The 13,697-nt window shown below is 53.6% G+C and overlaps 1 protein-coding gene across 5 annotated transcripts in view; it reads left to right on the forward strand.

The window, feature by feature from the left end:
- Positions 1-604: 604 nt before the first annotated feature.
- The window catches only part of TNS1 (tensin 1), a 191,668-nt gene continuing 178,575 nt past the window's right edge, over positions 605-13,697 (forward strand). For all 5 annotated transcript variants that reach the window (XM_075528917.1, XM_075528907.1, XM_075528909.1 and 2 more), the window contains exon 1: positions 605-627. The gene's annotated coding sequence lies outside the window, so the exon portion shown is untranslated. The remainder of the gene's footprint in view (positions 628-13,697) is intronic.

The following is a 13,697-nucleotide window of genomic DNA, read 5'->3' on the forward strand; positions in this document are numbered from 1 at the left end:
TGTGTGTGTTTTAACTCTTCGACCAGAGGTTTGTGCGTCCTGGTGAGACCCGGGTGTGCACGTCTGTCGGGGCTTGACTCCGGAGGGTCTCTGTACCTCGGCGTGGTGTGTGGGTGCCCCCTGACAAGAAGGTGAGAGCGAGGCTATGCGTGTGTCTAGGGTGCGTGTGCAGGCGTGGGGCGGGAGGCCGGGCATGTGTGTTGGTGTACGTGGTACAGGGGTCCCGTGTGCTGTCTGTCCAACTCCAGGGACAAGGCTCCCTCACTGCTGGACCGGCTGGCAGGGGGCCTGGGTCCGGCCACTTCGGCTGCTGGCGGGGTTCCAACGCGGGAGCCAGTTCCCAACCCGCCCCCCCACCAAGCCCCGCCGGCTCCCCTTTCCCGCGCCCGGAGGGGCTCTGGAGCTGGGGGCTCCCGCCTCCCGAACCCGTGGGTCGGCAGTCTCGGGAGCCGCCCCCTCCCTGGCGGTCCCTCCTTCGCTGCGGAGCGCGGGTGGGCGGGCGGGCGGGCGGAGATTGCCCCAACTTTCATTTCATCCCTCCCGGCTACAAACTTTGTTTCTGTGTCTCTCCCCCACCCCCCTCCCGCAGTCTGCAGCTTCTCCTGTCATCGGAAATGCCAGGCCAAGGTAAGGGCCCGCGGGCCGGGGTCTCGGGCTGGCGGGGGGTGCCGGCGGGGCCGGGGCGGGGCCGGCGCGGCCCTCCTCCTCCTCCCTTTGTTTATGCAAAGCGCCCTGGCCCCCGGCGGCCGCAGGTCAAGGTGAAGGCCGGGGTCGGGCCGGCGGGGGTGCGGGGAGCCGGGAGACTCGGGCGGGGGCCGTCGCGCGCAGGCTCACTGCAACTCAGGCGCCTGGCGGGGGTCCCGAGCGCCCAGGGAGGGCCCTGCGAAGGTATTTCCCCTCGTTCTCCCGGGGGCGTGGGAGGGGGGCGGTGTGGTGCGGTCGGCGGCGCAGGGAGGGAAGTTTCTGGTACTCCGCGGGCATGCCGAGCCCTGGTAAGCCGGCCTTGGCCAGCCGCGAAGAATTCGGGGTGGCGCCTCAGCCTTCGGACCCCTGGGCGCCAGGAGAGGGTAGGCGGCAGGGGAGGGGGGCGTGGGGGTGAGGGGAGGGAGGAGGAAGGGTGCCTATCGCGCTGTCCTGGAGACCCGTGGGCAACCATCGGCCCGGCCAGCGCACACTCGGGCCCTCAGTTTCCCCAACAGGTACCCCTGTGGGGAGTCCAGTGGAGGGCAATGCTCGGTGCTGGTGGGCCCCGCCCGCCAGACCCTCTGCTGCCTCCTTCCTGGAGCAGCCATGATCAGCTGGAGGAATGGGCAGGGGGCTGCGCCTCGACACCCCCTCTCCCCACCTCGTGGACTACTGGGAAGGACATTGCTGTCAGGTGGGCCCTAGAGGTGGAGGCGCCCTACCTTACCTTTCCCGCAAGGAGCCTGGGTGGTGCGGGGCTTCCGAGCCGGAACCCACCAACGGTCCACGGGAGGAGGGTGCTGGCCCTCTGCCCCTCTCAAGATTACTATGGAGGGAACGCTGATCTACTCCGCCCTACAAGGTCGGTGTGAGCTGGAATCAGCGCTCCGCAAATCCGACCTTTCCTCTGGAGCCAGAGCCTGCCCGCATTTTCCCCCAGTTGTTGCGCAGACCCTGCGGGCCGGCCGCTGGCAGGCTAAGTAGGCTGGCCCTTTCCGGCTGGAATTCCAAGCACCAAAGGAGGGAGGAGGCTGCCCATAAGAGTCACAGCCCTTGTTGCCCACTATTCGGCGGCGCTCTGCTTCTTACTGGCCGGTGGCTGTGGGCAAGTCTTGTAACTTCTCTGAGGCTCGGGCCCTGGTGGTGTATAGGGCCGGACGAGGCTGAGATGGGGTCCTGTGTGGGAAGTGCCCAGTTGGCACGTTGGCCCCTGACTCCCTGTGACCAGACCCAAATGCTGCCTGGTTTGGCGCCATCCATGCCTGGTTGCAGGTTGGACCACTGCAATCCCTAATGGGTTTTAATTAGTTGCTTTTCAGATGTAGATCTCCAGGCCTTTCTTCCTAGCCTGTATTGGTATGAAAATGCCACCCAAAACCTGTTTAACATCATTTAAACCAGGGGTCCTCAAACTTTTTAAACAGGGGCCAGTTCACTGTCCCTCAGACTGTTGGAGGGCCAGACATTAGTTTAAAAAATATGAACAAATTCCTATGCACACTGTACATATCTTATTTTGAAGTGAAAAAACAGATGGAGCAAAAACACCCGGCAGGTGGATAAATGTCCTTGGCCCGGGCCCGCGGGCCGTAGTTTGAGGACCCCTGATCTAAACAGACAAACACCAAACCTATTGCCTTAGATTATGACTCAGGGCAACGTAGAACTATCCCACTGGGTTTCCAAGGTGGCTGTCTATCTGGAAGCCCACTGCCCCCTCCACGGCTAACCTGTCAGAGTGGCTGGAAGAGGAGCAGTGACTGGGGATTGAATCTGGTCTCGTGCCTGGGAGGCGAGACCCCAGCGAACCCCTTCAGCGCACACACACACACACAGACACACACACACACACAATAGTAATTGATTGCTGTGAGTGGAGAGGCTGCTGATGGCGCAGACCAGCTTCTTCTCCAGGGCCTGCCCTCAGCAATCTGCACAACCTGCTGGGGGCCTATCTGTCCCCTCCCTCCCCGTAAATTCCAGGGTGGGAGGCTGTTAGCTTAGCTGAGCATGAGCCGGTATCGGTTCTGTTCTGTTCGTTTGTTGTTTCCACTTGTAAGCCTCCACCATCCATTTTTCCGCCCGGGTGTGGAGTGGGTTTCTGCTTCGCCCTTCATCCCCCACCTTGCTGTTGTACCCATGCACAGCAGCATTTGTCAGCCTCAACTCTAGAACCTTCCTATTTCTTACTGCTCTCCAGGCCACCATCCCTTGCTCCCCTCTTCCCTCCCCCCTCCCTGCGCCTGTTTCTCTTATTAACAACCTTGGGAAAGGTCCTGGAAAGTACTTCACGCACATTATCTGGGTTTATTCTTCACATTCCATCAAGAGGGAGCTTAGAAACCATCACTTAAATAGAGGAGAGTTAGAGACAAGGAAAACGAAGTGCCCTCGGTAAGACCCCGAAGTCACACTCCTCCCCTACTGTGCCCCCAACCATCCTGCTTCCTTGTGATCGGGCCTAATTGCCTATTGGCAAGCTTTCCTTGATCCTTTCCTCCCCCTTTTCTCAATCTCCTTCTGCAGCAGGATACACGAAGAGAGGATAAGGAGATGAACTGACAAGCAGTGGAGTTTCTAAGTAGGGGAAATGGGTGGCCTGGAGAAGCTCAGAGAGAGATATGGCAGGCGGTGATCACTACTTCTTGTATGGCAGTCTTTTGGGGGGCGGGGGGTGGTGGTGGTGCCAGAGGGATGCCAAAGATGGCTAGGAGTATGCTGGGGGGGCTGGGGCGCACCAGATTGCAGCCCCCTTGCTCTGCCCAGCCAAGGGAGCTGACCAGGATGGGAGAGGGTAGATGGGCAGAGAGTACCAGACCTTGGGGATGGAACCCACTGGTGGCATGAGAGCCACCCAGCTGGCAATCTCCTCAGCACCACAGCTCCTGACCCTTGAGCACACAGAAGAGCACCCTCTGTTCTCTGGATTTTATACTACCTAGGTCAGCCTGGAGGTCACCTTGTCCACCCCCCTGCCTCTAGGCAGGCTTCTTTCAGCGTAGAGTTTTGCCACATGCCAGGCGCTTGTAGGGAGCGAGACAGGTAAGGCCTTTGTCTTCACGGGACTCACATTCTAATAAAGGACCAAACAAGTACCACCACCAAGTCAGAAAGGAAATGCGCCAGAGCAGTGGGGTCTGAGTGATTAGGCTAGGACAGCCCAGGAGGACTTCTTGGAGGAAGGGTTGTGGGATGCAGAATCCAAATGGTGTCACCCGGTGACTGAGGGATGGAACGAGCAAGTGCAAAGGCCCCGAGGTGAGACAAACTTGGCCGGGAGGCTGCTGGAGGGCACGGAGCACGAGAGACATGCTCTGGTTTCCACCTTCAGAAGGCCAGTCTGGCCTTAGCTCAGCAGGCGCAGGAGCAGAGAGGTGGCCCAGGAACCGCTGAAGTTTCGGAGGTAAGGGAGGTGGGTGGCTTAGTCCACGGGGCTCACAAGGAAGGTGCTGAGAAGGGGTCAGCGTGTGAGAGGGCGAGAAACAACTCAAAGACGGCCCCCAGGTTTTCAGCCCGAGCAGCTAAGAGATAGGTGAAGTGGGTGATTTATTTCTTGGAAAGATGGAGCCAAGATATGTACTTTGCTTGGTCTTTCATTTTACAATCCTCCCCCTCCCACACCCTGGGGGTTTCTTATTCTCCTGTTCTCTCCACTGCAGACCCCTCTGGTCACCCCCACCCACTCGTGACTGGTGCCGGGTGCCCTGACATGCCACCTACCAGATTGCTCTTGCAACGTGAGCTGAAAGGGGGCTGGCTGTACTTTCTCTCTGCCATGTAACACACTGTCCCCACATGTGGCAGTGTAAGGCAGCAACAAACACTTACCATGATCTCACCCAGCTTCTGTGAGTCGGACTTTCGGGGGAGCTTAGCTAGCCGGTTCAGTCTCAGGGTCTTGTGGAAGGTCATTGTCGATGCTGGCAGGGGCTGCAGTCCCCAGAAGGCCTGATTGGGACTGGAGGCTCTCCTTCCCAGGTGGTTCACTTGTGTGGCTGACAAGTTGGGGCTGGCTGTTGGCAGGAGGTCTCACTTTCTTGACATGCACTTCTCTGTAGGGTTGCTTGACATTCCTTACAAGGTGGTGGCAGGTTTCCCTCGCAGAAACAAGGCTGCCTGCACTGCCTTTTGTGACCTAGTCTTGGAAGACGTGTTCTTGTTAGGTGTTATTGAGTTGGTTCCGCCCTTATGCACAGTAGAACCAAACACTGCCCGGTCCGACGCCATCCTCACAATTGTTCGCATGCCTGCGCTCACTGTTGTAGCCACTGTGTCCATCCATCTCCTTAAGAGCCTCCCTCTTGTTCACTGCCCCTCCACTCAACCCAGCAGGATGTCCTTCCCCAGGGACTGGTCCCTCCTGACAACATGTCCCACCCATGTAAGATGAAGTCTTGCCGTTCTTGCCTCTAACCCAGCGGTTCTTAACCTGTGGGTCGTGGTGACCCCTTTGGGGGTCGAATGACCCTTTCACAGGGGTCGCCAGATTCATAACAGTAGCAAAATGACAGTTATGAAGTAGCAGCCAAAATAATTTTATGATTGGGGGAATCATCACCACATGAGGAACTGTATTAAAGGTTCATGGCTATAGGAAGGTGGAGAACCACTGCTCTGACCCTCTGGCCTGCCTTCTTCCAACACAGATCAGATCCTACTCTTGTTATTTCTACAAGATTCTACCAGTCACCTGGTCAGTCCTGTTCAGTGGGGGAGGGTACTGCCCAGAGGCGTGGATACCAGGAGGCAAGAATCCTTGGGCAGCCTCTTGGAGGATGCATACCACAGAACTCCAGACAGGGCGAGGCTGGCCAGGTTGGCTTCTGTTAGGCTGCAGGGACATAGGAACCTGCGTTTGAACTCCACCCCGCTGCCTTCCAGCTGTGGGAGCTGGCTGGTAGAGGCTGACGGCACACCGGCGTCGAGTGGGCACCGTTCAACCGTCTCGGAACCGTAGATGACTAAAGAGCCCAGGGAATGTGCCCAGGTCTTTGCCTCTTGCACGTGCTTGAGAAGACATGCCCAGTGCTGTGAGCGGAGAGGCCCGGTGCCTGGCTCATAGTAGGATGTTCAGTACATGCTTAGGATCCTATGGGGCTTTGATTGTCATGGAAAAGACGGATCACAAACAGTCACACAAGTCAGGAAGGGAATGAGCTGGATGAGTGGGTGAGCGGGACTAGGCTCTAACCACATTATAGGGGTACCCATTTAGGCGCTAGCACCCAGTAGGGAGACAGTAAAGAAATAAAGGAGCAGCATGAAGGAATGGTGTGCAAGAGGAAGGCTGAAGGAGCGGGTGGAAGTAAGGCAGTAGCAGCAAAATCTTTTTAGTTCCCCCGCCCCCGACCCCGAGATGGAGGGACTCCACTCCAGTCATTTTAATGTTATTAATTAGGCTAGGTCTCAATTACCATCCGGGCCACACAACTGAAATGGACAGCTTGATAAGCGTTTACATACCTTTGAGTGAGATCACGCTCTAGAACAGTGGTTCTCCACCATCCTAATGCGGCGACCCTTTAATACAGTTCCTCATGTGTGGGGACCCCGCAACCATAACATTATTTTCATTAATTGTGTTAGTCTGGGTATTTTAGAGAAACAAATCCACAGAAACTCATGTGTAAGAGAGTTTTATATAAAGATTAAGTGCACATCAAGAAAACATCCCAACCCAGTGCTACCCAAGCCCACAAGTCCAACATTAACCCATTAGCCCATATGTCCAACACCAATCCACAAAGTCCTCCATCTCACAAAACACACACTATGACGAAGGAGGAAAGCCAAATCAGTGAATGTGTAAGCATCTCAGCACTGGCAGGGGTCTCCACACAGCTGCTCCAGCACCTAGGGCTGACTTGGGGTAGGTCCATGTGGCTTCTCGGGGATGTCTTGCAGGAAGTGAGCCTTGCCAGCTAAAGCAGGGAACTGGCTAAGGCAGCTGCACCCTGGTCTGACCATCACAAAGCAAGAGACCAGAGAACTAGAAAGGCGAAGTTCACTGAGTCATTTATCTCTCCACCTTTCAATTAACCCCAGGTTGGCACAATAAACTAACTCACTTCATAACTGTAATTTGCTACTGTTAGGAATCGGGGGACCCCTGTGAAAGCACAGGTTGAGAACCGTTGCTCTAGAACCTCCTAACAGCCGTTTATGAGCCCCTGCAAGGCGCTGCCCCCCCACAGGTCATTGGTGTTCTCAGTTAGATGATCGGGGATATTCCTGTGGTCTGCTCTTGAACTTCTTATGGATGGAATCATCCGTCAGTCCATTTCTGTGTCTAGCTCATTTTCCAATCTGGGAGGCCCGGCATATTCTTGTGAGTTGCGGTGGCTGCTTGCATCTTGCTACACAGTACTCCGCATGTGTCCGTGACACTTGCTGCTTGGGTGATTTCCAGTCTAGCTCCTGTGAACAAGCCTGCCTGGAACTTTATACCACAAAAAACATGCCTGTACTTCTCGTCTTCACAGTTCTGGGAGGTGGGAAAGGCTCGGGGTCACCCCATTTTACAGACTCCAAAATTGAAGTCCAGAAGGAGGAGGGTCAAGACCACCAGCGTGGTGAAGGGCATCTTGGCACAGGGGCCTTCCACAGGAATCTGGCACTGAGCAGGGAGCAGGTGTGAAGGGCAGGGAATCCGAGCGAGTGGAGACAGACCGTTCAGCCAGACTGGCTCAGGAACCGGCAGTCATGACCTCCCAGAATGCCACTCCATTGCTCTCCCGCAGAAGCCCTTGGAAGCAGTGTCCCTTAGTCCCACCCTTAGGTATGATGGGGGTCCTTCTCTGTCCTCAGTTGTTTCTGTCCTGGGCGGGACTTAAAACGAAAGGCCCAGGATTGACCTTCCACATCCAGCACAAGCCAGGGGCACATAGACAGCGGATTTTTCTTCAGTTTTGTTTGTCTCGCCTACAGCATCCAGTCACTGGGGAGGGGGACAAACAGGTGCAGCTTTGTCTGACAGGTGGGTGCTTCCAACCCTCCCAGAGGCAGCGGAGAAGTTGGTTTTTGGAAGGTTACTTCTAGGGAGCCGTTCAGCTGTGCACAGGTGGGGTCTCCCGAGTCAGAATCGAAGCAACTAACAACAACAACCACCCACACCCCCTCCGGCTACATTGTATGTCTTATGGTGGCAAAAACAGGAGAGTTCAGCTAGACTCTACACCCAAGTCTGCCCGAATCCCCAGCTTCATGTAGGAGAAATGCTTTCCTCCCCGCTGCTTACCTCCTGGGTTTGCCCTGGCGGCGAGGTTAGCAGCGGCTCCTCCCAGCCTAATGCTCCTTGCTCGTCCACTGTGGACCAGACTGCTCAGGGGAACGCCTCGGTAGCTTCCTCTCACCTACTTCCTTCTTTTTTGGGGGGCGGGGGCTTCCTTCATGGGTGCTCCCCCGTCTCCTTGGCCTGGGTCAAATCAGGTGGACTGCCCTGCCCCAGCATCAGCTCTGGGGGGGAGGAGGAGGTGGCGGTGGCGGTGGCGGTGGCGGTGGCGGCAGTGCCTGGTCTGCTGCTCTGCTCCGAAGGGGCGGTACATCCATCCTTGAAAGTTGAAAGGAAAGGAAATCCTCTAATTAACCCCCACCTTTCAGGCTCCTTGCAACCCACTTTCCTGCCCGTCTCTCATAAACACACCTGCAGCTGGCCTTTACACTTGTACTGGACTTGCTGTCTTCCCCGGCCTCCAGGATTGGCTGGCTTTGGGGAGGTTCGTGGCCTCAGAATCCCCGAGTTTTCTGAGCCTAGTGGAGCCTGTAAGTACTTTGACCTCAGAGACAAATGACTGAGTTCGAATTCCAGTTATATCAAGAGCTGGCTGTGTGGCCTTAGGTAAATTATATGACCTCTCTGAGCCTGTTGTGATGGAAATGATAAAAAGCAACCTGTTTTGTGGTTCTGGGAATTAAACTTCACATCCAATGCCAAGCTCAAAGGTGGGTCAAGCAAGTTGCACTCACTGCCACTGTGATGATATCCGCTCATAGTTACCTTGTAGGGAGTTTCTGAGACTGTAAATCTTTACAGGAACAGACAGCCTCATCCGTCTCCCATGCAGCAGCTGGTGGGTTTGACCCACTAACCTTGTGTTGAGAAGACAGGAGCATCTCAGACCCGCAGAGCTCGGTGAAGGTGGCGGGGTAGATACTTGGATGTGTTTTCCTTTCTCTCTTATCAGCCATGCCCCAAACCAAACCCATTGCTCTTCAGTTGATTCTGACTCATGAGGACCCCCGTGCGTTACAAAGTAGACCTACTTAATGGCATTCTTCTTGGCTTAAACCTTCCTGGGACAGTTAGCCAGGTTTTTCTTCTGCAGCACTGCTGGGTGGCTTCATACTGCTGGCTATGTGTCTAGAAGCCATGCACTAGAACCAGGGCATCCTCTGAGAGAAAGAAGCCAGGCGTGAAGGAGTAGAACAGCGGTTCTCAACCTGTGGGTTGAGACCCCTTTGAGGGGTCGAACGACCCTTTCACAGGGGCCACCCGATTTATAACAGCAAAATGACAGTTATGAAGTAACAACGAAAATAATTTTATGGTTGGGGGTCACCACACTATGAGGAATTGTATTAAAGGGTCACGGCATTGGGAAGGTTGAGAACCACTGTGATAGAGGGTCACTGTGATAGGAATTGATGGCAGGTGGGTTTGGTTTTGGGTTCATGAACAGAAGATATCTTTACATTTATTAGGTATTTAAGTTTTCTTCAATTCTTTAAAAAATGTTTTGTGGTTTTCAGTACACATGGCATTTATTTTAAGTGTATTATGTATTCTGACACCGTTAAAACGAAGTTGCCGTCTGAATTTCATTTTTGACCATTCATTACTTGTGTATAGAAATACGATTGATTTTTGTTTAGTGAGCTTAGATCCTACCATGTGCGGAATTCATCGATTGGTTCTGATGATTTAAAGTTGATTTTGTAGGATTTTTTTATTCTCACGCCATCTGAGAATAAGTTAGTTTTATTCACGTTCCAATCTAGAGGCATCAGCTTTTCACCTTCGTGATGTCACCGGTGGGACTGTCATAGGTGCCCCTTATCAGGTTGAAGAAGTTCCTTTCTATTCTTAGCATTTTAAAAAATTTGATGTGTGTGTGTGTGTGTGTGTGTGTGTGTGCTTATCACAAGAGAGTCAGGTTTTGGTAAGTGCATCTTCTGCATATTCGAAGCCCTGGTGGTCTCATGGCTAATGCTTTGGAACTGATCAGCCGTTTGAACCGGCCAGCTGCTCCTCTGGAGGAAGATGACGTGTCCTGCTCCCGTGAAGGGTGACAGCCCCAGACACTCCTGGGGGCGGCTCTGTTCGGTTCTGTAAGGTTGCTGTGAGTCCACGTGGACTCATTGAGTTTTACTTGTTAGGGTGTTTTATCCGAATTGATTTTCAGATGTTAAACCAGCCTGGTCTTCCTGTGATACTGGTTATGGTGTGTCATTCTTTTAAATAGGTTATTAGATGTAGTTTGGTAGCATTTTGCTGAGAATTTCCGCCTTTTTGTTCTTTTGTTTTGTTTTGTTTTAAACGTTTTATTAGGGGCTCATACAACTCTTATCACAGTCCATAGATATACATACATCAATTGTATAAAGCACATCTGTACATTCTTTGCCCTAATCATTTTCTTTTCTTTCTTTTTTTTTCTTCCCTTTTCTTTTTTTACATTTTATTAGGGACTCATACAACTCTTATCACAATCCATACATATACATACATCAATTGTATAAAGCACATCCATACATTCCCCGCCCCAATCATTCTCAAAGCACTTGCTCTCCACTTAAGCCCTTTGCATCAGGTCCTCTTTTTTTTTCCCCTCCCTCCCCGCTCCCCCCTGCGCCTTTTTGTTCTTAAGAGACATTGGTCTGTAATTTTATTTTTCTGTGATGTATTTGTCTGCTTTTGGAATGAGGGTAATACTGGTCTCGCGGTGTTTTCACCTTGTCTAGTTTTTGGAAGAGTTTGTCAAGATTTGCTGTGAACGTTTCCTGATATTTCTGGTAGAATTTGCCTCCGGCGTTTCTAGGTTTGAGCTTTTCTTGATGGGTCGTTCATCGATATCTTTACTTGTCCTAGGTTTTCTCAGGTCAGTTTTGGTAGTTTCTGTCTTGGAATTTGTCAGTTTGTATCTAACTTATTTTCATGTATCCTTTTATCTGATTCTAGCAACTTAGTGTTTTCTCCCTTTTTGGTCAATCTAGCCAAAGGTTTGACCATTTTGTTGGTCTTCTTTAAAGAACTAACTTTCTCACTTTCTCTTACACGATCCTTCCTTGTCATTACTTTCTTCCTAGTCACTATTTATTGAGTATCTGCCGTCCAGAGGAACTCAGCCCTCATCTCACTTAATCGTGAAGTATGGCACAGAAAGCTGGTCCGATGAGAAAATAGAGGCAGAGTGCCTTAAGCCAGTCATGCAGCTAGAAAACCGTGAACTTGAGGTCTTTCAGAGCGTGCATGGGTGCGGAGGACAGCAGGGGACCTTTGCTGCTCTGTTCCCAGTCTCTGGCTTCCATGCATCACTGCTAAGAGTCAGAACCTGGTCATCACTCCCACACATCCCATGTCCCTGGGCCTCTGGCCCCGGGGGAGACTGTTAAACACATCCTGCCACCTTCAACCCTTTTTCCATCGCTCTGGGGTTGGGCCCTGGGGTCACTGCCTCCCAATGATGCTCTGATTGCGTGTAACCAGAATCTACTAGGGATGCTTTTCTGGGCCAGACCCCAGGGAAGCCTCTGGCTGCTCTGACCCGGCTGGTCTCCTGTTTTAGTGAGACCTCTTCCCCTGCAGTGATGGCCTTGAGTGGGAAACTATTTCCTTTGTAAAAACTTGCAAGAAGTCGAAGCCCCCAACCCCCCACTCATCTCTGTAAAGTCTCTCTGAGGTAATGGCGTGCAGGACCTTCAGGAGCTAATGAGTTAGCTTGGAATGTGTCATAAGCAGTGAGTGTGCACATAAGTGCGTGCAGTCACACACACACACACACACCCTGCTCCCTCATTGGTGGGGAGGGGCAAAGCTGGGGGGGAAGGGGGTGTGGGGGGAAGGAGGCGAGCAGTGAGGTGGGGGCTCTGACTTCTCATTTCCCTGGAATGTGGCTCCCAAAAGGTCTCATATTTTTTCAGTGTCTCCGACTCTGGGGCTGTGTAAACATCGCATGGGGGTCTGCTGCCTCCAAGAAGCACACGGGAGTTGGAAAGGGGGAGGGTGGGAACTGGAGCAGGGAGAGCCAGGCAAATCCGTGATGGTGATGGAGAATGAACTCGGGGAGGAGGAGAAGGAGAAGAGAGAGGAAGCTCCCGGGTCCTGTTGAGGCAGGAACTGTGGTGAAATGTGCTGGAGGGAACAAAGGCAGGGGGATTCCCACTTCCCACACTCGCACCCAGGATCTGGAGTGGGCTGGGGTCTGCGGGGGCGTGCCGAGGGCAGCAGGGCCAGCCCCGCTCAGTAGCTCTGGCTGCAGGGTGAGGGAGGCAGGGGTGGCCTCTCTGAACCCCTGGCCCAGACCAGCCTCCCTGCTGCTTCTGACTCCTAACGTGGGGGTCTTCAGTGTGTGCTGGAGCAGACTGAGCAGGGGTAAGAAGGGGCTTGTAGCCCCTCTGTCTTCTGGGCCACTATCTGTCTCTGGAACCTGCCTGAGAAGCAGTGTTTTCTCTCTTGCGGGGGCTCCAGACTTTACCTGGAGGCCAAGAGAGGTCTCAACTCTCCTAAGCCACTAGTGGGAAACCATTTCTAGATCCTGGTGGAGTTCCAGCCCCTCTGGCAGCGGGGTTCAGATCTCTCTTGTCGCACTCTTTCTATGAGCTGTTTATTGAGCGAGTCTTGTTCTCCCTGTGTGTCGCAGTCGTGCGGAGGCACGGTGGAGCTGGTTCTGACTCATGGCAACCCTGTGCAAGACAGAGAGGACAAACTCTCCTCTAGCCCTGCGTCGCAGTCACGACCGCCGCTCTCTGTGTGCTACTGTTGCAGCCCCTGTGTCCATCCGCCGTGGCGAGGGCTGCCCTCTTTTTCGCCCACCCTCCACTTTACCAAGTGGGATGCCCCTCTCCAGGGACTGGCCCCTCCTAATAACATATCCCAAGTCCTTGGGAGGAAGTCTCGCTTCACGCCTAAGGAGCGCCCCTGGCTGTTCCTAGAGCACAGATGTGTGGCATCGTCTGCCAGTCCGTGGTGCCATGCACACTCGCTCACTGCCATCGGGTGGGTAGGTGCCAACTCGTAGCGGCTCACCCGCACAGGGTAGAACTGCCCTGTGGGTTTCTGAGACCGTCAACTCTATAGCAGTAGAGGGGCCATCTCTCTCCCGTCCCTGGTGGAGTCTATTCAAGTTCATCGCTGGCTCTTCTTTGTCGTCACCATCTAGCTTTTGCATGTGTCCGAGGCGATTGAAAGTACCTTCGCCTGGGCCAGGTAGGACCTTAGTCCCCAAGGGTGACATCTTAGCTGTTTACCACCTTCCAGAGGTGTTTGGCAGCCACGGTGCCCAAGGCAACCCATCATTTGGTTGCTTTACTGCTGCTTCCATCTCAGGTGACCCGAGTCACCTGAGAGCTTTGACAACGTCGGCCTCGTCCCCACTGCTCATGTCGTGAGGGTTGATCTTTCCTCTGGGTAAAGATCTGCAGATCTTCAGTAGCGGTCTTTGAGCTTCATCAGTGAGCGCTTCAAGCCCTCCTTGCTTTCAGCCTGCAGAGTTGTACCACCTGCTAACGAGCCTTCCTCCAGGCCTGCTGCCACGTGTGTCCCTGTCTCTTGGGTTGCCCGGGTTATTTGTTGAGCATACAGACACTCAATGAATACGGTCACAGTATACCACCCTGACGCACCCCTATTTGGATTTGAAACCTTGTGCCTATCCCCTGGTTCTGCTCCATAGCTGCCTCTCCATCTAGGACCAGGTTTCTCATGAGTGCAGGTGCCTTGTCTGCCCTCAAGGGTGATGTTGATAGCAGGCTGGCCTTGCAAGGATTAAATTAGCTGCGAGGACTAGATACAGTGT

The sequence above is a fragment of the Tenrec ecaudatus genome, chromosome 13 (assembly GCF_050624435.1).
Source record: "Tenrec ecaudatus isolate mTenEca1 chromosome 13, mTenEca1.hap1, whole genome shotgun sequence".
Taxonomy (NCBI): domain Eukaryota; kingdom Metazoa; phylum Chordata; class Mammalia; order Afrosoricida; family Tenrecidae; genus Tenrec; species Tenrec ecaudatus.